Source organism: Eubalaena glacialis, chromosome 12, assembly GCF_028564815.1.
Source record: "Eubalaena glacialis isolate mEubGla1 chromosome 12, mEubGla1.1.hap2.+ XY, whole genome shotgun sequence".
NCBI classification, from domain to species: domain Eukaryota; kingdom Metazoa; phylum Chordata; class Mammalia; order Artiodactyla; family Balaenidae; genus Eubalaena; species Eubalaena glacialis.
Window position 1 is genome coordinate 88,325,866 of NC_083727.1, and position 25,395 is coordinate 88,351,260.

The window sequence follows — 25,395 nt, forward strand, 5'->3', positions numbered from 1 at the left end:
ACTCATCCCTGGGAGATTTGCTGACGACATCCATGGAATTAACCGAATCAACAAGGACAGAGCCCCAGGACAGGCCCACGGCCCCCGCCGTAGCTCGGGGTGTGAGGAGGGAGATGATGTCTAGATTAGGGGATCTGGGAAGTATTTGATGGGAAACTTTCAGATGCCAGGGACTCTGCAAAACCCTTTATGTGCATTGCCTCATTGACTCCTGACCACATGCCTGTAAGTTTCCCCCTTTTGTAGAAGCAGTAACTGAAGGGTGGCCTTACTGTAATAGTAAAGTGAAGCTTGGTTCCAGGTCCAACATTATAACATCTTATTACATTTATATCATTTAAATATCCATTATAAAAAAGAAACAGAGCCACATGTAGGGGTTGGAATTACTGTTTCAGTCGTGCTCCATTTCGCTTGCTATTTGCCATTTGAATGTTATTTATTCCAGTAATTTATTTCTTTAAAAAATTAAATGGCATATTGGTGTCCCATGAGCACTGGCACAGCTGCCAAAATAACTGAGACTCTTCTCCCTGAAGCAGCTTATATATTAGGAGAATAAGCTTATTTCAGTGTTGAGTAATTATATTTTTGAATATTGAAATCAAAATTCAAAACAATCAAAATGAGTATCCTTAGTCTGGGCTTAAACAACACACTTTAAATTTCACATTTCCCCAGTCTTTTATTTTTTATTTTAATTATTTTTAAAGTTGTTCCCAGTCTTGTAAAGGCCAGCCCTTTGTACATCTTCACTGGATAGACCAATTTCCCTGATCAGGGAGGAAGTGTCTCTCTGTGGTCTCTGTGGGCTCTGAGGTAGAGATGACAGTTATCCAGTGTTTGCCAGAAACATGCAATTTCAAAGTAATGCCTGACATTGCTATGCAGAGTGATTTTGGGGATGGAATTGTCTCCATATTGTCAAAATCTGTTCCAACATAATCTCCTTTTTTCCTCTCCTATTGTAACTATGGCTGCTGTGGCCCTGAGCAGAGCTGGGTGAGCTGTGGAAAATCTGTCAGGTGAGCAAGCTTAATTAGCCCAGAATAGTTCTTTAGCATTCCTGAAACCAAGCCCTAAAGACAGATATGATTAAAGTCTATAAAAAATAAAAATGTACTTAAAATGCTATTTTGAGCCTCATTAAACTTGAATTAGTCAACATCTATTTCTGGGGGCAGAATCAATTTGCATTTATTCAGTGGTTCTCTTTGGCCAATTAATATTTCTGTGATCACATTAAGTAACTTGAATCAAAACAAAAATACTTGAAATATGTAATAAGAAATTTACATTTGAAAAAAATGAAACTAAAAATCTTTAGAATTCAGACTCTGGTCCTTTGTGTCTTATGACAGAATTATATATGCAATTGTTGATGACTTTTTTTTTCCTTTCAGAGAATATCATATAGCAAAAAAAAAACCAAAAAAAAAACCCCACAAAATCAGTGTGCATAGGTGGCCATTTGTTTCCAGTTTAAAGAGACCAGAGTTTAACTGCCAAATAAATTAAGATGATATGGAACAAGTTGATGCTTTTAATTTTCATCTAAAAGGGGTCCCCAAAAATGCTTTGTCTTCTTTGCCATCAGGTAACTCCTTCAAAATATTTCTCTCTGGCAGATATGTACAGGATGTTCCTAAACTCTCACTCAGATGTATCTGGGTAACTTACTCTTTTTCTAATTTCATAGTACTGAATAAAAGGGTGTGTTTGAACCAAATTGTGGGAGCCTGTTGGGGATGGAGGTGAGGTAGTTCCAGGGTGAATATTCTGATTCTCATTATATAATAACGAGGTGCAAACTTTTTCCAAACAGGGAAGAGAGTAAATATTTTAGGCCTTGAGGGATACTTGATCTCTATAGTCGAGACTCTGTCCCTTTAGTGTGAAAGCAGCCCTGCACAATATGTGAACAGGTGAGGGTAGCTGTGTTCCAATGAAACTTGGATTTGAAAATGGGTGGCACTCAGAGTTGGCTTCAGTGTGTGGTTGGCTGTCTCCTGATGTAGTGTAATCCCAAGACGAATGAGATGAACCTAGTCCAGGGGGAATATCTGCCACCAGTTTTTCAGACAAAGCTGTGTTCTTTGTGGCTTTAATTTTGTGCATGAAAGCTATGAGGAGGGAATCAGGGGACATTTCCAGAAGGCCTGGTAGGATCCTCAGGCCTTTTGGTGGTGAAAATGGAGGCATCTCATTTGTCAGTGGATAATGATGCTGATCTTACTGAATATCCTGTCTGTACTGAATTCTTCCTTTGCCCTTTAAACAAGCAGAATTTATTTGATTTGCTCAGGTGGAGTCTCTTCTTCGTTCCTTTGCCATCTGTATCTGCAGCAGACATTTGTGCATTAACACCTGCAGCCAGATGGAGATGGTTAGAATAGCATCTCTGGGTTTCTTTCACCAGCTCCGGAGGTCTGTCGGGTAGGTTGAACCTGCTTCCAAGTGGCAAAGCTTTGTGGACAACACAGTGTGAAAGTTCATGATATAAAGAGGCCAGCTGACATAAATCGCTGGGGAAGTGCTCTGGTTTAGAAATGAGGCCTGAGGTTCCTTCCCAAGGAGTGAGATTTAGGTACCTCTATAGGGACTTCAGTCTCCATTCCCAAACTACCCACTCTCAGATCTCAGATGAAGAGCTTGCCTGTTCTTTCTAGGTTAGCCAGGCATGGCTATTTCAGTGCCTTGGTTGGAGTACTGGAACTCGGCTGTCTCACTCTCCAGGGTCTCGTCCAATAAACCAAGTGACATGGTATGTGGTATATGGTACATACTCATGCAGACAGGAGTAATCTGGGGTCATGTTGAATTGAGACAGTGTCCAAAGTGAGCCAAGAATTCAATGCCAGGAAGTGGAAGAAATTCACAGTTGATAGTAGGCTAAGTGGTCACAGGGAATGCAACTGCACATATCAAATTGGGAGAGGAATCAAATCCTAACTAACTGCATGGTTACTGGAACCAATGGCCAAGTGAGCCTAGTGCCTCCCGGGATAAAGAGCATCCATGATTTTACCACCAAAGAGGAACTTATGTATTATTTTCCCTTTTATACAATATCTTTTTCTATATCAGTGGTAATAAAGATGAAGAATCATAAAATGTAGGGGTTTTAAGGATAAAATAACCTCTAGTCTTTTTCTTCCTGGACTTCCAGATATTACAGATAATTCAAATTTCCACAAATATTAAGAGGACTAATATTGGCTTATATTTTTCTCTGTAAGAGCATAACAACTACCATAACTTGTATTATAATTTCAAATAAAAGAATATTCTATTGTCAAAAAATTGAAAAAAAAGATTAAGAAAGTGTTTTTATTCTTAAATAAATTTATAAAATTGAAAAAAAATCCTTATTTTATCCGGGAATGGTGAAAACTGACATTTGTCTATTAACCAATGTTTGGGAACCATTAACCTAATTTGAACACTATTCTGATATTTGAATTACTTTGGTAAACTCCCTGCAACATTATTTGCTGGTCTCTGCTTGAATTCTTCCAGTTATGGAAAATTTTGTACCGCCTAAAGTATGGCATTTGTTCTTAGATTTTAAAGAGTATTTCTAGAAAGACAAATACCATATGATATCACTTATATGTGGAATCTAAAATATGACACAAATGAACATATCGATGAAACAAAAACAGACTTACAGATATAAGGAACAGACTTACAGATATAAGGAACAGACTTATAGTTGCCAAGAGGGAGGGGGGTAGGGGAGGGAGGGATAGACTGGGAGTTTGGGATTAGCAGATGTAAACTATTATATATAGAATGGATAAACAACAAGGTCCTACTGTATAGCACAGGGAACTATATTCAGTGTCCTGTGATAAACCATAATGGAAAAGAATATGAAAAAGCATATATATATGTATAACTGAGCCACTTTACTGTGCAAAAGAAATTGAACACACACTGTAAATCAACTATACTTCAATAAAATGTTTTAAAAAAATAAAGAGCATTTCTACTTTGCACTGAAATCTGTCCTCCTATACCCACACCATTAGTCCTTATTTTAGTCTGCTGGGCTTTGCATAACAAAAATACCATGGACCAGGTGGCTTAAGCAACATAAATTTATTTTCTCAGCTCCAGAAGCTAGGAAGTCCAAGATCAAGTCAATTCAGTTCCTGGTGAGAGCTCTCCTCCTGGCTTTCCCAGGGCCACCTTAACACTGTGTCCTCACATGGCTGAGAGAGAGAGAGCTCTTAGCTCTTTTTAGGAGGGCACCAGCCCTAGAGAATTAGAGCCCCATCCTTATGAGATCATTTAAACTTTATTAACTCCAGATAGGCCCTATCTCCAAATATAGTCACATTGGATGTTAGGGCTTCAACATATGAATTTGAGGGACACATTCAGTCCATAAAAGTACTCATTCTGTCTCCTATTGCCATGTAAAACAAATATCATCTCTTTTCCATAGACCAACTCTACCAATATTTTATAACCTTGTAGCTTTCTGTAGCTATGCTAGTCTTTTTCAAATAATTTCAAGCCTTGTCAATAAGTTAGACCATTCTCTGAATGTGGGCCAAAATATCTTTATTACTCTTAAAAGGGGTAACCAAAGCAGTAATAATGTGAGCACATTTACTTAGTCTTAGCAAGAATTTGTAGTCTCACAATATTGACTGCTACTTATATATCTCTTACAATCTAATGTATGATTAGACTTTTCTAGCTACACCACAGCTAAACCATAATATTGACATTTATTGTACTTCCTTTCAGCTAGAACGACTGTTAAAAAAAACACATACATATATATGACCTCTAAATATGTTCTCCTATATCTTTATTCTTGTCTTAGTTTCTTTGACTTGATTTTAGAACCTCACATTGTTGATGACAACAATGACCTCAATATTGACAAAGAAAGAAAAGGAAAGGAGGGAGCATCATCTGTTGGGTGTTCATGATACCCTAAGCACTGGGATTTGCATGTGTACAGCATACACATTATAGTATTTAATCCACATGGCTGTCTTGTGATGTAGGTATTATTATCCAAAAACTGTAAATGAGGAAACAAACCTTCACAAGAAATAGATCTTCAATTTCTCTTCCACAACAGCCTGGTTTCATAATTTTGACCATTCTTTAACAATTTTAACTTTACATAATTTTCCCACACTTTGACTTCATGCTGGTGTGTTGGGAAGGGTAAAATATGCTCCTAAACAGGAGAGGAAAACATGGGTCATTACTAGAGACACTCTACGCCAGCTGCAACTTCACTACGACTTCTTCCTGTGTGTGCCATGTGGCCTTGACCTACCTCTTGGGTCAGGTTTTCTCGGTGCACCACAAACTGGAGCCATTTCTGACCTGGCAGTAACATTATGAGAGGTGAAGTATTATTTGTTATTTTCCTTAATCGTGAATACTTTTTTTTTTTTTGGTTCAGATTAGAGTTTTTGGAAATTCAACTATGAGACAGCAGTTCCAGCTTTCATGAAACTAAATATGGAACTTCGGATGGAAAATTATTTTCTCTCTTTTTTGTTTATTTATTTTACTACAAAGTACATATGGCATAGTAATAAAGGCCCAGCTCTATTTCTGTATATAATGGGTCTGCAGGATGCCAAATAGAAAACCAATATTCCTATTACTATGAAATGTACTAGCTAGGTTAGTGAGTGCCAGAGAAAGTAACTATTTCTTAAAGGAGGGCAGATTTTAAGGGACTTTGTCTTCAGTGCATATGTTATCTTGCTTCTATGCCTGTGGGCTCTCAGATGTACAAAAAACAAAAGAAGAAGGCTTAGTTGATCTAGACCTTTGCAGTAAAGGGACTCAGAATGTTTTATCTTGAAAACCTAAGAGAAACTCAGAAATGAAAATAAATCTCAGGCAAAAATGAACATGCTGTAAGTTTTTGTACACAATAATACATCCAAAAAGTTACCCTTTCTGGAAAATGTAGTTCCAAAGAATATGGAACTACAATGTATTCTTATTATCATACTATTGCATTAAGAACTATGAAAATGCATTTTTTAAGAAAATAATTTCATGATTTATTCAGCAAATATGTTCTTTGGACCTACTATGTGCCAAGTCCTGTCCAAGACCTTGGGGATAGAAATGCAAATAAAATGCAAGAAGACCTTAACATCTAGGGGAGGACACAGAAACATATAGAGTCGACTACTAAAGAGAATGTGTAAACAGTGCTATAGGAACACAAATAAGGGAAAGATGATTCTCCTCATGGGCCCCAGGAAGAATTCACAAAGTGGCACAATTTGAGGAAAGAGACATCCTGTAATCCATATTATATGCATATCATTTTTAATAGCGTATTAAAAATTTTGATCTGTATTCAGAATCAATTTTAAAAATTTTAAGTACATTTTCTAGATATTTTCTATAATAAAATCAATGCCCTCTCAAAACATAAATTCTCACAAATCTATCATAAATAAAACTTGTCTTGGGTTTCAGGAAAATGTATCACAAAAGTGTTGCTTTAATAATTGCATTTTTTTCTTTTTCTTCAAAGTTGCTGATAACTTAGGACACAACCTATTCGTAGAATTGGGCTACTCATTGTTTTGAGTGGCAGAATGTTTTGTGTTTCCCTGACCTCTAAATTCAGTGGTAACTATAATTTTAAATATAAGATGGACCTGTAACAGGGAGGAGACAAATCTGACTACATGTTGGGTCTGTTTCTTTTACTTTAACCTTTGGTTTCCACTGCATTTGTTCACTAAAAGGATACTGTCTGTGCATAATGGCCTGCCTTGGGGAACCCTGCCCCTCTGCCTGAACAACACTGGTTTAATCTGTGAGGCTCCACCTACACATGGATTTGTAACATGGAAGAGACAAATCTGATTACATGTTGGATCTGTTTCTTTTACTTTAAACAAACGCTTTCCGTTGCATTTGTTCACGAAAAGGATACTGACTGTCTATACATAAAGGCCTGCCTCAAGGAACCCTGTCCCTCTGCCTGAAAGTTAGACCAAAGTGCCTTTGTTCAGGGAAGCATCCTGACCCTGTCCACCTGTGGATGGCTGCAAGAAAGAAGAAATTAACACATCCCCTACCCGAGGCTGGCCATTCCAGGTGATATTTGCAAAACTTATGATCTTTTTACTTTACTTCTTCATCTCCTCCCCATCTCTGTGCTATAAAAGAAACTGGCAGCCAAACCCCAGTAAGATGGTTTACTGGAGACACTAGTCTGCCATCTTCTTGATCTGCCAGCTTTCTGTGGTCGGCTTCCTTGCCTCAACACCTCGTCTCCAACACCGCCTGTCGTGCTGTGAGCAGAGCGAGCTTAGATTTGGCAACAGACACACGCATGGAAATGACATTTACAGGCAGCCAATACTTTTTTTATGTTTCTCCAAGTGTTTTCTCAGAAGCCTCTTTGCTTTCTTGAACTTGGAATAAGTTGAATTTTATATAGCTGTTAGTTTTAGGCTATTTAGTAGGGTTTTTCCAGGATATTTTTTTTATTACCTCTGTGTGGGATTGCTTGAAGACTCAACATAGAGTGATGATATCAAATATCCTCAAAGAAGCCCTCAACAATTTGTTTGCTGGAGTTAGTGCTGCCTTTTTATCACCTTGTGATTTTATACAAAAGTTTCAACTTCAATATCTTCAACATCAACTGCTTTGAAGTCATTCCTTCAAACAATAACTAGGAATGACAACAGGGGAGATAGAGAAAACAGTGTGCATTGCCAACAAAATCTATACTGAAAATCACTAAACATGAAGATAGGAACACAGTTATAGATCAAGTTGTAAATGAATTTTAGTAGAAATAACATTTAAAATACAAGGGTATATTTTCCATGGTCCTAAAAATAGTTATTTGAATGACAAAAAAGAGTCAAAATAACTCTTGCTATTGATGTTGAAGACTTCTCTACTCTGAGAAGTAGAGGTTGCTAATTAATTATCTGAGGATAACTGGTACTCAGACAAGACCACTTAAAAGCAATCTATTTGTAAATTGTATCAGCATCTTGTAATACAAATGAAAAAGTATTTCCTTGTGATACTATTTCAAAAATATATGACTAAATACCTGATTTTTAATAAAAATGTTAAAATTACAGAAAATACGGTGACTGTGCTTTAATTATTAGAACAGACCAAGAATGAATCAGAGATTGTCTCTAAGTTTTGGGGGGTGGAGGAAAGGAGTGGGAAGGCATAACCCTAACAGAACAGTATATCAATATGAAAGAATGAATTTACTTTCATTTTTTACTTTAACAACAATGCCATGAATAGGGTGATCACTGTGAACCTATTCTGAGGGTTCATCAGTTTTCCCAGGGCCTCATTTAATCTGTCAAAATTCAAATCACTCTCTTTAAAAGTGGCTATCCTGTCACCATCCTTCTGGACTTCCTTTTCAATCTTTAATGTCAAACTCTGCCATATTCTCATTTATCTGTTATTCTGCCTGTGATTACTTTGTTTTCACTATCAATTTATTCAACACTGAGAAGTCTCCCAGCTTTCACAAGATATGCTGTTTTTCCTTTGACAAGCAATTTGAACTGACTTTTCCTTGTGTTTTAACACTTGACAGTGGGCCCTCCTTTCCATGTTGATATGATGGGTTTAACACTGATGTTAAGCTGAGAAAGATGCTTGGATGGGAGGGATTTGAAGGCAATCATTTCATTACCAAATGTTTTCATGCCATGGTGAGTTTTCTTCCCTATGTAACATACTAGCTGTGACTTAGACAAATTATTTAATATTTCTAGATTTAGTTTGTTCCTTTGTGTTCCAATGGAGATTATAATAGTTCCTGCCCCTTGGGGTTGTTATGATGAGGAAATTAACTATTTTCTATAAATATCTTAACAGATTGTCTGGCTCAGAGCATGTGTTCAATACATGTTGGCTATTACTTCATTAGAAACTATACAAAATCATCTTCCTATCAAACAGTCAATAGGAATAGCACAGTTTATGGACGATGACTTGGACTAAGAACAACTCAAATTAAGCTAAGCCTTCTTTCCTATTTCTTAAATTTTATTTTGTCACAGCAACACATAGAAAAGAAATTCAAATAACTCCACAATAGCATGAAAAAATAAGGTATGTCATTACTGAAAATTTATAAAAGAGAAAAGGGAGGCAGAAAAAGGATACTCATACAACAAGATTTTCTAAAAAAGTATCTTTAGACATCCTTCCTTCTCCATAGATCCCCACATTTTCAGTAGCTGGTCAAGCTCTTCTCTTGCTTTTTACCCCAATCTCTCTTGTGAATTTTATGACACACACCACACACCCCTTACCCTCTTTCTTCAGTATTCCAGACTTGTACACACATTTGACTTCCTCTCCTTTCTTACCCACTCAAATTTAGCCTCCAGGCTTTTTCCTGTTCTCTACACCAATCAATCATATCTTCCCACCAAAGATCTAGGGACTAGGCAAATCCATCAGGAATCCTCCATAAAGACCAACAAGGAGACATCCCTCGCTCCTGCTCTCCTGTCCTTAAAGCCACCTGAATTTGGGTCAGCCAGGTTACCATCTCAGGTTCTTCACCTATAGAATGAGGGATCTGAACTCTGTGATTTCCAAGCTGACTTTCAACTAAATTTTTGTATGAGTTTCTAGTTATATAAATTCCAAATTTAAGAACACTATACATACTTGGAAAATGAAAATAAATTTTTGATCACTTTTGCCAAGAAGATTCTTGCTCAATCAGGGGAGGATACAAATCCCATGCTCTAAACAAGGAAAAACCTCATTTATTTCTTTTTATCTTCCCTGTCAATGGCAAATAAATCTATTCCAGCTGAAGTAACACACTTTAAAGTTTCTTTACCTTCAAAGTATATCTGCTTATTAGAAAAGTCAATTTAGTTAATCCAAATTAAGTGGCTCTTGGAATTTTATTGAAGGGTAAAAAAACCACTTTTTTTATACTTTCAAAAAGCCCTGAACAATAAAAGATGACTATTTAATTTTTTTTTTGTCCTCACAGGTTTTTGCTATTTTTACTGTTTAAGGATTATTCAGTTTAAGTGTTTGGACATAAAGTGGATCATTCAGATGAACATCAAGTAAAAGTAAACATGATGGTGAAGTCAGAGAACAATGAAAACAATCAAGGACACAAAAAGAAAAACCCAAACAAAAACCAGAAAGGAAAGACACAGAAGAAGAAGATCCCTTTCAGTTAGCAATAGCTATAATAACCTAAGGAACACTGGCAACACAATGGAAGAATGAGCTAGGGATAAGAACAAGGGAGAAAAGAGCAGGAATGTAGAAAAAGAGCAAAAGGGAAGGGAAGTAACAATCAGAAATGGTGACATGTGGGCGACACACGTCTCTGGAGTGTGAAGCAGTGAAAGCAGAGAACGGATGAGTCATTAGAGAGGAGAGAGAAGCACCCCAGGGCAAGCTAAGTCCCAGCATCCCCATGCTTAGGCACCCCGTGAAGTCCAGGCAGGTCAGTCCACCTTGAAGGCGTTCAGACACTGTGGGAGCAGCCCGTGGGCATGCATGGGAGGGTCACAGCCTGCAGTCTTTGACATCCCTGTGCTGGGGATGCACCACATGCTGCACAAACAACACAACCTTTAGTGTCTAATCTGCACAGGCACTTACCTGAATAGAGTCCAGAGAGTTACATTGTCTGCAATGTGCTTTGAAAATATGTTACTGTAAATACTGATGCATGTATGGATATGAAATACTTTTAATCTATACACCTCAGAGTATGGCTGCAATCTTGTCTCTATCCTACGTTTTCTCTTTCAGTAAGAACTTGCCATTTCTCCATCAAGAAGTAAAGTCTATTTCTGCCTGCCTTTAATATGGGCTGACCTGGTAACGACATCATGAAAGCAATAGAAGTGATATTTTTCTAAAATAGTGACATTTTAGGAACCCAGAAATTATGAAGGTCTGGCAGCTTCTGCTTTTGTGCTCTGAGAAAAGCCGATCACTGTATAAGAAGCCTAAGTAACTCGAGGTGGCCATGTTGTATGTGAAAAAGCCCAAGCTAGCCATATAAGAGGTAATGAGGGGGAAAATATCCATCTATATAACTAAAATATAATTCAGATATATCTATCTATATCGATATTGATATTTATATCTATATCTAATTTATATCTATCTATATCTATATCTATATCTGTATGAGAGAGAGAGAGTCCCAGCCATCCCTCTGCTTTTCCAACCATCCCTGCTGCAATATAAGACATGAGTGAGGAAGTCATTTTGGATGTTCCAGCCACAGAAGTGGAGCAAAAATAAGCTCTTCTCACTGAGTACTATCAGTACTGCAGGATTGTGAGCAAATAAATGATATCTGTGTTCTAATGCCTAAGTTTTGGGGTACTGATTCATTATGAGGTTGGTTACTTAACACTTCGGATGTACAAAATATATTTTGTCAATTAGTACCTAGGATGTTAGCTCTAACATTTTAAATGAAAGAAATGAGTACGTTCCAGGTCTCTGGTCATTTAGAAAGATTTCATAATTAAGTATACAAATATGGCAATCACAGAATTGCTCTTGGTATGCAGCCTCATTTGTTGTTTTATCCTCACTTTACAGGAGAAGCTGTCACTTGACTGTACCACAAAGCTGTCTGCTGTTGCAGCCATCAGAGTGTCATGCATTAGCCTTAAAATTAACCTTACACTCAAAAATGAGTTAAGGGACCTAAGGACATATGAGATTTTCCCAGGCTAAATGGTGTGATGATGCAACATTTTTATGCTTCTTGACTGATATGTATTTGACAGAATTTAACTTAGGCTTTCTTTCTTTGTTACATACCTCCCACTGGTGAGATTGTGGGGAAAGGCACATAATAGACACTACCTACCTCTAATGACAAGAGTTATAGATATTTACAAAAATCTGTAATGGCTGAAAAGGATGTTGACTCTCTGGGCAATGCAGTTAGTCTAAGAAGGGGAAAAGGAGAAGTTCCATTATAGTAGATATATTTCTCCAACTTGTAGTAATAGATTTCTTGAGAAGGACAAAGGAGAAGAGACAGACAAAAGTTAACATATATTTGAAAATTTAAAAAAAGATACATTTTGTATGAGACCCTATGATATATGATCTCAAATATCAGAACTGGTAACTCATCAAAGCATTTCCAACATGAAGCTATCCTGTTGTCAACAACTGTATTTTCCTTCATGTTTACCAGTATGCCTCATGCCAATTTAAATCTAGTCTACTGAAATTAATACAATCCAAAAATAAAATTAAATTCAGTACCTTTCTAGTCAGTAAACATGTGTGAGTCCCTGTAGACTCAGATATCAGCAGTGGAGATTAAAAAAACAAACACGAAAAGTCCATCATTTCAGAAGTATATGCGGTAGTGGAATAAGACAGAAGACAAAGTGATGATTGCAGTAGAAGCAAGATGAGAAGTGCTAGAAGACACACAAATACATGTTGCCAAGGAATCCTATTAAGTGGAGACTAACTCAGACCTCACTGTCAAAAAGCTGCCGGGGAATCAAGGAAAGGCGACAGGAGCTGCTGCTGCTGATGATTAGAGGAGGCCTCCAGACAGAGGGGGGACAGACATCAAAGGCACAGGGCAGGCGGGGTCTGGAGACAACCCCTGGGAACTACTGGGCTGCGGAGAATCCGAAACCCCTGCAAAGGGAGGTGCCTACGGGGATAAAGTGGGTGTTTGCAAACCAGTGTTCAAAGAGGCTGGAGAATTTAAACACAGTCAGGGATATGGTATCTTAGAAACTCTCCTCTGACAGCCCTGGGGAGACATACTAACCGGAATGCCAACGATTTCTAGAAGGACGTGCTGTTTTGTTTTCCCAAAGTTGTCTTTTTGTTTCTTTTTTTTTTGTTTTTTTGTTTTATTTTTTAACATCTTTATTGGAGTATAATTGCTTTACAATGGTGTGTTAGTTTCTGCTTTATAACAAAGTGAATCAGTTATACATATACATATGCTCCCATATCTCTTCCCTCTTGCCTTTCCCTTCCTCCCACACTCCCTATCCCACCCTTCTAGGTGGTCACAAACCACCGAGCTGATGTCCCTGTGTTATGCGGCTGCTTCCCACTAGCTATCTATTTTACGTTTGGTAGTGTATATATGTCCATGCCACGTCTCACTTTGTCACAGCTTACCCATCCCCCCCCCATATCCTCAAGTCCATTCTCTAGGAAGCAACCTAAGTGTCCATCAACAGATGAATGGATAAAGAAGATGTGGCACATATATACAATGGAATATTACTCAGCCATAAAAGGAAACAAAATTGAGTTATTTGTAGTGAGGTGGATGGACCTAGAGTCTGTCATACAGAGCGAAGTAAGTCAGAAAGAGAAAACAAATACCGTATGCTAACACATATATATGGAATCTAAGAAAAAAACAAAAAACAAAAGGTCATGAAGAACCTAGTGGTAAGATGGGAATAAAGCCAAAGTTGGTTTTAAACTCTACACTCTCCCTGGGATTTGGATTCGACTACAGCGCAGAACCGGTCTGAGCTCACTTCTGAGCCTCACCCGCTGTCTCATGGGAATCTCAGCCCCACCTGCCCAGGGCGCTTCAGACTCAGGTCAAAGTGAACTCGCCATCTTTCCCCGTCGACTTGCTTCCCTTCCAGTATTTTTTTACCTCAGGTTTGGTTTTCTCAGCTAGCTAATCAGCTCAAAGCAGAAGCCTGGCTGTTTTCCTTGACTCCACCCACGACTTCAACTGAAATCCAATTGTGACGTCTTGATTTTAATCCAAATTTTAATAAAATCTGTTTCTTCTTCTCTAACTCTTACTTCTCTGTTCAAATTAAGACTCTCATTTTCTCTTGTCTGAAGTATTCAGCCTTCTCTTACAAAATCTCCCATCGTCTGTTCTCTTCTCCGAAATATAGAGCTGCTAATGTAATTTATTTAAAGCTTAACGTCTGATCCCACTGGATAAATTCCAGGTCCTTAAATGACATCCAGGGTTTTCCAGGATCTAGCCCCTGCATCCTGTCCTGGAGGCATCACTTATTCTCTCCTGCCTTGCACATTGCCTACTTCGGGGACGCTCAGCTGTCGGCATTTCCTCACTCACACCTGGGTTTCTCCCTATCTTCAATCACACTGGCTCACCTGTTACGTGGATTCATCCCTTCTCTTTCTTCCAGGCTGTCACTGCCGTCTCTTCAGACTCCATTCACCTCTTAGGACCTGAGCTGGGTTACATGCCCATCCCCTTCATACTCCCCAATCCTCAGGACACGTTGCTCTTGGGGTAATTTATAGGATTATATCTCTCCTTCCTTCAGTTGTCTGAACTCCAAAAGAGCAGGGCCTTTTGTACTCGTTGTTATATTTTCAGTGTTTGCATATCATTTGACAAACAATAAAGGCACAATAAACATTTGCTGAAGAATGAATGAACAAATGATACCACACCCAGAGGCCAGATAAATTCACTGTAAAATAGCCTATCCCAGTGCTGAGTAATGCTTCTGTGGAGCTGCTCTGCGGCTACATGGCCACTCACCACATGGGGCTACTGAACACTTGAAACGTGGCTGACCCAGGCTGAGATGGACAGTAGTGTAAACAACACAGTAGATGTCAGAGACTCATTATGAAGAAAAAGCTTATAATATACCCTATTAATAATGTTTTCATGTGGATTACATGTTGAAAGGATAATATTTTTGACATGCTGGGTTAAATAAAATAGATTATTAGAATGAATTTTGCTCACTTCTTTTCAATTCTTTAATGAGGTTACTGACAGATTTAAAGTTATAAATGTAAAATTATACTGGACTATATGTAGACTATTTGAAATATTCTTTCAGCAATTTTCTAGGTGGAGCCTGAATGTGATTGTTCCATTGACCAAACAGTTGTGCTTTGATAATCCTCATCGCAGAGAATCTTAGCTGGTGCCCATGAACCTCAACACTGAGAGGATTGTTTGTTTGTTTTGTTTTTGTAATATATCTATTGTTGTGGTTTCCACTGATGTGGTTCTTCATGGCAAAGACCACGCGTTAGCTGTTCATTTTCTGGGTTCTAGCACAACAGCTGGTTTGTAACTTGTGTTGCAGAAATGGCTGAAAGATGAAGGATGCCCTCTGCCAGAGGTAATAAGGGAAGGTCGACTGCTCCAGCACATATGGGTTTTGCACATTTCATATAGAAAAAGCTATTTGAAGATTTAAAAATATGTTTTCTAGTTTAAAATTTAGTGTTTTCAGAATACTGCTATCACTTATGCTATTAACTAATATTCCAAAAAATTGAAAGTATGGTGAAATAATTTCAAAAATGCTACATGTTATATTCCTTTGCTTAGAGATTAAAATGAACATTAACATAATAAAGACTGGGTAGTTTTTCAGAGAAAAAGCAAAACAAACAAAATAGCCTGTGTAAACAGGTTTAACTCAGTATTTCAAACTTTTTACACTAGTTGACCATTAAGTCTTTTAAAATCATTTAACAACAATTTTATCTGCTCTTAGGAGCATCTAATCAGTAGGCAGGTAATCATTAATTTTTCCTAAATGGTACCTTCCTATGTTTATTTTGTAATAAACCATAGATTTATCCAAAATCAGTGATTCATTTTTGTTGCCCGCTAAAGAAAACATTGACCCCAAGAAGTTAGAGAGAGGTTTTGTGAATATTTTCATTAGTATATAAGATCCATGAAGATGAAGCTTCATCTGATTGCTCAACAGTGAATCCCTAACACAGGACAATGCCTGACATAGTAGATATTCTCCAGATGGATGGATGGATGGATGGAAAGAAAGATAGATGGACAGATAGAATATTTTTGATAAATAAATGAATACATTTTTGATCTATTTTTGTTTGCAATTATCACATTTAAAAATATACCAATGAATTAAGATGACTTTCAGAGTATAAATTGACCTAAAATGAGATTCCATAAAATAGTTGAATCTAAGAAACAAATTATTCCAGGAGTTTTTATTTAGTAATAATATTAAATATGTTTTGATTTATTTTGAAACAGACATTGTATTAAAGCAAGTGGCTTAATCTCACTGTGCTTCAATTTCCTTAGCTGTAAAATATGAATAAGTACCTATGTGTAGGATTAAATGTATTAAGGTTTAAACAAGCTAACCTATGTAATGAATTTAGAGTAGATCCTAGCAAAACAAACAAAGAAACAAACAAATACACGCTCCAGAATGCTTGTTTACTTGCTGAATAACTGAGTAGGTGAATGGCCCTCTTATTGTGTAGATGTGATTCCTCACATCAGTGATAGAGACTTAGGGATAAAGTATAGAAGCCTACGGAACAGTCGGCAGGCAAGAGTGGAGAGTGAAGGACAAAATTTCAAGAAATGCAGAAAACACTCTTGGCTTTCTTATTCTAGAAAGGTAGATGAATTAAATTGCCTTAAATGCCCGGAAACTGCATATTTATTAATCCACTATTATAAGTAAGTGATGTAAAAATAAAACATATATTGAACATTTTAGGAAAACAGAATGGTGTTTATGTTTATACTGAGTATTTAAGAAATTGTTTAACAGATGAACTGGGATCAAATGTTTCATAGCATGAACATCCATTTCACTATCACAATCAATTTCAAAACTTTTGTTTCCAGAGTGAAATACACGAACTAGAAATAACTTCATAAAGTTTTTTTATGTTTATTTAGCACAAGATAGAATTAAATTTCAATTTTGGAAAGAAACTCAAAATAAAATAATAGTAAAGGATAACAGTTATTCAGTTCATACTATGCAATATCCTAACTCTTCTTATTACAACCCTAAAATGATGACATCTCCATTTTGCAGATGAAGAAAAAGAAGCCAAGCAAGGGTAAGTGGCTTGCCCAAGGCCCATGCTAAGAATTGAGGGAGCTGGGGTTCTAACTCCAGATCTCCGATTCTTCTTCGTTTTGGAGCTCTATTTTCTCTTCTGAATGAATGTTTGTAGTGAGGTCATTGAGTCCTTAAAAAGCACTGTGTCATGGGAAAATGGAGCAGGTCTCAAAAACAGTAAGTTGCCAAAGTCTTGGCACTAAGAGGGTTGGTTCTAAATGATCAGAAAGTGAGTTTTGTCTTACCATGCCATGTCACTAGACACTGCTCATTTTTGTCTTTGAAGGAGCCAGTATAGTTACTGACAAAGTTTTAATAACTTTGGATTATGTAACACTTCACAATTGACTTTATGAAGTACTTCATTTTTGTCTTTATGGGTTATGTTGCAAATTCTCTGAATTCATGTTTCACTTATTTTCCCAACGTCACAGCCTTCTTAAATTTTACATTATAATTTTTGTGAGATCATTCACCTGAGGGCTCTGTTCTGTAGCCTTTGGTTAAATTAGCCTGAAGTTCTTAGATTTTGCTAGAAAACTATCTCCCAAATTAATATCCTCAAAGCACTTAAGCCAAAAATTGATTTTATTTTACTTGCTGTTGAGTTACTTAGATTATGCTGCAAAATTAAATAGGGTTTTAAAATTATGATCTGTATTACTACAATTCCCTAACCAATAAAAACTTGATTATTTCTTGCTTGACTTTACCCATTGTCTCCTAACCACTTACAAAGAAATGTTGAAGCACTTTGATTTTAATAAATCTATTAACATAAAAAGGTGCATATGTATTTTTTTTGTCCATAGTTTAATCTATGGATGAGATGTGTAATTGTGAGGTTTTGTTGACCTGTTTGTTCATTTTAAAATGAAAACTCTGAAGCTTATTATAAATAAATGGAAATTTAGGCAGGAACAGAAGGAACACCAAATGGGAGTCTTTCAAGAGGTGTCCTTAGGGATGTTATATGCAAGTTAGGTTATCCTAGGTGAGCAGAATATAACAGAATTTGTGACTTGGCAGGATCTTAATATAAAGAATATCTGTGTAATTCACACTTGAGTAAATAGTGTATTACATATACTATTTAATACCATGTATATTATATATATTAAATATTATATATATATATATATAGTATATAGCATAAAACCACAGAATTTTGAACTGGATTAGACTTTGAAAACTAATGCAGTCCCAACTTCATCATTTATAGAAGAGAGGTTTGAGATTTAAAGCAGTGGTCAACAATGCAAAAAATACTCTTTGTTTTTGAGGGAGGGCAGAAGTATGATGAAAAATCAATGTCTGCATTTCAAGTCCAGTATTTTTTTCCACCAATCCAAGTTGTTGCTTAAAAGAGCATATAAAGGTATTTAAAAATATATTTTTTTCTACACATAGAAACATTTGTCAATCTGCAACATTTATTTGTACCAGGCAGGATTAGAGAGCATTACATTATAGTTATCATGTCCTTTGAGGTCAAAGAGTTTGGCTTAAGTACCAAAAAGCTATGGAGTGGGCTTAATATATATGTGCCTAAGATGTGAACTTGTACAATGAAAATAATAATATTGATTTGTGGTTGGGATTCTGGTGAGTGATCACCTAGTGTGTAACTGACTAAGAAACCACAGAGCTTTCTATCTGGTCTACTTTTGTCATTCATAGCCTCATCTCTTTTCAAACTCAATACCAATATTGCTCAAAGCTGAGTGGCATTATTCAAGAAAAAAGGGTTCAGGACTCTTCAATATTAACTTAAAAACAATTTTAGTAAAATGTGTCATTTTATGCAAAATATAAAATCAGAGGAGTGACATCAGCAAGATGGCAGAGTAGGAAACCCTGAAACCTCCTTTCTCCCACAAACACACTGATTCAGCAACGGTTCATGGAAAAATTCCCTTTGTGAGAAATTAGAAGGTAATTGAAAGGCTCTAATGCACAGACATCAACACGGAGAATCAAGAAAAAAATGAAAAATTAGGCAAAGATGTTCCAAAAAAAGGAACAAGATAAAAATCCAGAAACTGACTCTAATGATATAGAGTTATATGATTTACCTGACAGGGATCTAAAGTTAACTCTCATAAACATACTCACCAACATTAAGAGAAAGATGAATGAAGAAATGATAATTTCAACAGAGATATTAAATATAAAATAAAATACTAAACAGAAACAGTGGAGCTGAAGAGCATAATAACTGAATGGAAAAATTAGCTAAAGGGGCTCAACAAGAGACTAGATCAATTAGAAGAAAGGCTGAGTGAACTTAAAGGCAGGTCACTGGAAATAATTCAGTCTAAGGAGCAAAAAGAAAATAAGAATAAGAAAAGGGTAGAAGCTTAATGGAATTATAAGAAACCATCACACTGACAATATGTGCATTGTGAGAGTTCTAGAAGAAGAGATAAAGAAATAACCAGAAAGTGTTATTATCTTTCATTATTAAAAGAAATAGTAGATGAAAACTTCATAAATCTAGAGAAGGAAATAGACATCACATCTAAGAAACCTAAAGAACATCTAAATATGATAAACCCAAAGAATCCACACTGAGACACATAATCAAATTGCCCAAAGTCAAAGACAAGGTGAATTTTGAAAGCAGCAAGAGAATGACTTTTCACATACAATGGGACACTCATAAGACTGAGCAGATTTTTCAGCAGAAATCTTGCAGGTCAGAAGTGAGTGGAATGATATATTCAAAATGTTAAAAGAAAAAAAAAAACTGCCAAGGAAGAATACCATATCTGGAAAAACTCTCTTTTATTTTATTTTATTTTTTATTGGCATATAGTTGCTTTACAATGTTGTGTTAGTTTCTGCTGTACAGCAAAGTAAGTTAGTTATACGTATACATATATCCCCTCTTTTTTAGATTTCTTTCCCATTTAGATCACCACAGAGCACTGAGTAGAGTTCCCTGGGCTATACAGTAGGTTCTCATTAGTTATCTATTTTATACATAGTAGTGTATATACCTTCTTTTAAAAATGAAGGAGATATAAGACTTTCCCAGACAGATGAAAGTTGAGGGAGTTTGTCACTACTAGACCTTCCTTATGAGAAATGATAAAAGAGTTCTCCAAGTTGAAATGAAAGGATACTAAACAGCAACATGATAGCATAAGAAAGGTAAAACTTCTTGGTAAAGGTAAATGTATAAACATATAAAGAATACTGTATTACTGTAACAGTTGTGGGTAAATCATTTTTAATTCTAGCATAAGAATTAAAAGACATAATTATTAAAAAATAGCTATAACTAAAAATATGTTAAAAGTTGTACAATATGAATAGATGTAAATTGTGGCAATAATAACAACAGTGTGGTATGTGATTGAACTTAGGTTGTTATCATACTAAAATACAGTGCTATATCCATAAAAAATTTATGTAAGCCACAAGGTTTAAAGAAGTTACATTAAAAAAGAAAAATGGAAAGGAATCAAAACAGATCAATACAAAATATCAATAAAACACAAAAGAAGACAGCAAGGGAGAAAAAGACAAGAAAAAGAACCACAAGATTAACAGAAAACAACTAAAAAATGGTAACAGCAATTCTTTACCAATAATTACTTTAAATGTAAATGGATTAAACTCCTCACTCAAAAGATAATGTAGTCAAATAGATAAATCAAAAACATGACCAAAGTATATGTTACATATTAAAAACAAAAAACAAAAAACTCCCTTTAGATTTAAGGATGCACATTGGTTGAAAACAAAGGGATGGAAAAAGATATTCATGAAAATGTTAACAAAAAGAGAGCAAAAGAAGTTATAGTTATATAAGACAGAATAGACTTTAAGTCAAAACTGTCATAAAGTCTAAAGGTCATTATATAATAATAAAAAGAGTCAATTCAACAGGAAAATGGAACAATTATAAATATATATGCATCCAATATCAGAGCACCTAAAAATATAAAGGAAATATTGACAGAACTTAAGGGAGAAATAGACAGCAATACAATAATAGTAGGAGACTTTAATACTCACTTTCAATAATGGATAGAACATCCTGACAGAAGATCAATAAGGAAACAGAGAATTTTCATGACACTATAGATCAATGGACATAATACATATATACAAAATATTCCACCCAACAGCAACAGAATATATATTTTTCCCAAGTGCTCATAAATCTTTCTCCAGGATAGATGTCATGTTAGGTAACAAAATGTCTTAACAAATTCAAGAAGACTGAAATCATTTTAATTTTTTTTTCTTACCACAATGGTATGAAACTAGAAATCAACAACAGAAAGACAACTGCAAAACTCACAAGTATGTGAGAATTAAACATTACACTCTTAAGCAATCATTGAGTCAAAGAAGATATCAGAAAAGGAAGTTAGAAAATACCTCAAGAAAAACAGAAAACAAAACACAACATACCGGGGCTTCCCTGGTGGCGCAGTGGTTGAGAATCTGCCTGCCAATGCAGGGGACATGAGTTTGAGCCCTGGTCTGGGAAGATCCCACATGCCACAGAGCAATTAGGCCCGTGAGCCACAATTACTGAGCCTGCACGTCTGGAGCCTGTGCTCCGCAACAAGAGAGGCTGCGATAGTGAGAGGCCCGCACACCACGATGAAGAGTGGCCCCCGCTTGCCACAATTAGAGAAAGCCCTCACACAGAAACGAAGACCCAACACAGCCATAAATAAATAAATAAATAAATAAAATTAAAAATAAAATTAAAGTGAACTAAAATTAAAAAACAAAAAAAGAAACACAACATACCAAAAATTATGAAATGTAGCAAAAGCTGTACAAATAAGGAAATTCATTACAATAAGCACCTACATTTAAAATAAAGAAAAATCTCAAATAAACGACTTTACATTACACCTAAAGGAACTAGAAAAAGAAGAACAAACTAAGAACAAAGCAGAACAGAAATAACAAATATTAGAGAAGAAATAAATCAAAGAGACAGTAGGAAAGCAACAGAAAAAAACAACAAAAGAAGAGTTGTTTTTTTGAAAAGATAAACAAAACTGACAAACCCTTAGCTAGACTAAAGAGAAAAAGAGAGAAGACTAAAATAAATACAATTAGAAATAAAAGAAGAGACATTACAACTGATGTCACAGAAAGAAAAAGGATCATAAAATAATACTTTTAACAACTATATGCCAAAAAACTGGATAACCTAAAAGAAATGGATAAATTCCTAGAAACACACAACCTACCAAGACTAAATCATGAAGAAATAGCAAGTCTGAATAGGCTTATTATTAGTCAGAAGATTGAACTAGTAATCAAAAATGTCCTAGCAAAGAAAAAGCCAGGACCAGATGTCTTCACTGGTAAATTCTACCAAACATTTAAAGAAGAATTAACATCAATCTCAAACTCTTCCAAAAACCTGAAAAGAGGGAACATTTCCAAACTTGTTTTATGAGGCTAGCATTACCCTGATATGAAATCCAGACACAGACATCACAAAAAAAGATAACTACAAGCTAATATTCTTGTTAAACATAGATGCAAAAATCCTCAATGAAATACTAGCAAATGAAATTCAAAGACATGATAAAAGGAACATACACCATGAACAAGTGGGATTTAACCCTAGGATGCAAAAATGGTTCAACATATGAAAATCAATTAATGTGATATACCACATTAACAGAATAAAGGATAAAAATCAGGTCATCTCAATAGAAAAAAAACACATTTGTCAAAATTCAATGCCTTTTCATGATAAAAATATTCAATGAGGCATAAAAAAAAATTACTTCAACATAATAAAGGCCATATTTAATAAGACCATAGCTAACATCATACTCAACAGTGAAAAACTGAAAGATTTTCCTCTATGGTCAGAAATAAGACAAGGATTCCCACTCTTGCCATTTCTCTTTGTTCATAGTACTAGAAGTTTTGCCAGAGCAACTAGACAAGAAAAAGAAGTAAAAAAGAATCCAAAACAGAAAGGAAGAAGTAAAATTGCCTCTGTTTCCAGGCACCATGATCTTATATATAGAAAGCTCTAAAGAGTCAACAAAACAAACAATAACAAAAACTATTAGAACTAAAAAATAAATTCAGTAAAGTTCCAGGATACAAAATAAACATAAAAAATTAGTTGCTCTTCTATTCACTAACTATGTACTATATAAAAAGAAAATGAGGAAAACAATCCCATTTAAAATAACACCAAAAAGAATAAAATACCTAGGAATAAACTTACATAAGGAAATAAAAGACATATATACTGACAACTACAAAACACTGATGAAAGAAATTAAACCAGACACAAAAATGGAAGGGCATCAGTGTTCATAGATTGGAAGACTTTATATTGTTAAAGGGTCCGTATTACCAAAAACAGTCCATAGATTCAAGGCAATCCCTGTCAAAATCCCAATAGCATTTTTTTTTCAGAAAAAGAATAAACAACACTTAAATTCACATGGGACTACAAAAGATTATGAACAACCAAATCAATCTTGAGAAAGAACAAAGATGGAGGCATCACACTTCCTGATTTCAAATAATACTACAAAGACACAGTAATCAAAACAGTATGGTACTGGCATAAAGACAGACATGTAGACCAACGGAACAGAATAGACAGCCTAGAATTAAATCCATGCATCTACAGATCTTTGACAGGGTACACAATAGGGAAAGGATAGTGTCTTCAACAAACTGTGCTGGGAAAACTGAATATCTACATGCCAAGGAATAAAACTGGACTCTTGTCTCATACCATAAACAGAAATCAATTCAAAATCAACTAAAGACTTAGACATGAGAGCTGAAACTATAAAACTCCTAGAAGAAAGCAGAGAGGAAACCTTCATGACATGGCCTTTTCAATGATTTCATGACTATAACACCAAAACTACAGGCAATAAAAGCAAGAATAGATGAGTGGGACTACATCCAACTAAAAAGCTTCTGCATAGCAAAGGAAACAATCAACGGAGTGAAAAGGCATCCTACAAAATGGGAGGAAACATATGCAAACAATATATCTGATAAGGGGTTAATCTTCAAAATATATAAGGTACTTCTACAACTCAATAGGAAAAAAACTAATAGCCCAATTAAAAATGAGCTAAAGGCTTGAATAGGCATTTCTCCAAAGAGGACATTCACATTCACAGGGGCAACAGGTGTATGGAAGGATGTTCAATGTCACTAATCATCAGAAAAACACATATCAAAACCACAATGTGGTATCAACTCCCACCTGTTAGAATGGCTCCTGAAACCACATACAAGGCCTGTGTCCCTGTCCTTTGAAGTAAAAGGCTTTTGCTTTAGTCTCCTAGGTTTTCCCTGAGTCTCAAAACGCTGGCTCAAGAGTTAGTAATTAGGAAATGTGAAGATGTAAGAACAAAGAACACTCATTGGGTTGGGAAACCGGAAAAATTTAGATTATAAACCAGCCACATAGCAGAGTCACCAAACTCCCAGTTCCATGAAAGACAGAGATAAAAGTCTGACACACATTCCTAAGTTGTTTTTATAGGAAGCAGATCCCTGCCAGCTGAAAACTGCTGACTGCAAGCACGTAGACTCCAGACTGGCTGAAACCAGAAGATTGGTGATGCTTGAAAATTCATCTTGATGCCAACCAATCTGAGAGTTGTGCACAAGCTGATCATGCCCCCTGCAGCTCCCTCCCTTGCACTGCCTTTAAAACTTTTGTCTCCTAACTGGCAACTTGGAGATGCTCTTAGGACATTAGTCGGCCACCTTCCCAGGTTGCTGACCTCCTGAATAAAGCAACTTTTCCTTTTCCACCAACACTTGTCTCTCAAGTATTGTTCTTTCCAGTGGTGAGCAGCTGAAGTTGGGTTTGGTACCGGCCTTTCCTGGATATATCTACATATATATAGATATGTATATTAGATATATGTCTATATAAAATGACACACATTGGTGAGAATGTGGGGAAATTAGAACCCATGTACACTATTGGTGGGAATGCAAACTGGTGCAGCTGCTGTAGAAAACGATATGGAGCAGCCCATTTCTGGGTATCTATTCAAAAATATTGAAATAATTCCTTTGTACATTTTTGTAATGAGATTAAATAATTAAGATGAGGTAGATATGATGGTGAGTATAAGCCAGTGTTCTTGAATAAAAGAAACTATGATTAAATTCATGGAGAACTTTTCAAAACTAGAAACACACGCTAATGGAAGAATTAAAAAGAGATCCTAAGGGTATAAGAAAGAATCTGAAGTGGGGGAAGACTGAAAGACAGGCCCTCCCAGATTTCAGAGAGTCAGAGTTTTGCAAGGATAGCAAAAAATAGGTGCAGAGCTGATAAAGAGATGGGTCAGAGCAAAAAATGGAAAAGCAGTTGGTGTAGAAAGAGAATGTCTTGTTGAGTAGGAGACAGTTTGTGCTGTACCGCAAAGTGAGGCTGAGTCCACAATGGGTTGCTGGCTAAGAAAGTCAGCCCTCATGTGGGAATAAATTAAAAGTGGTCCTTGTATTTGCAAGG

At 36.0% G+C, this 25,395-nt stretch overlaps 1 protein-coding gene across 1 annotated transcript in view; it reads right to left on the bottom strand.

Moving 5' to 3' along the window:
- The window catches only part of EYS (eyes shut homolog), a 1,734,738-nt gene that overhangs the window by 608,206 nt on the left and 1,101,137 nt on the right, over positions 1 to 25,395 (bottom strand). The window lies entirely within an intron of this gene.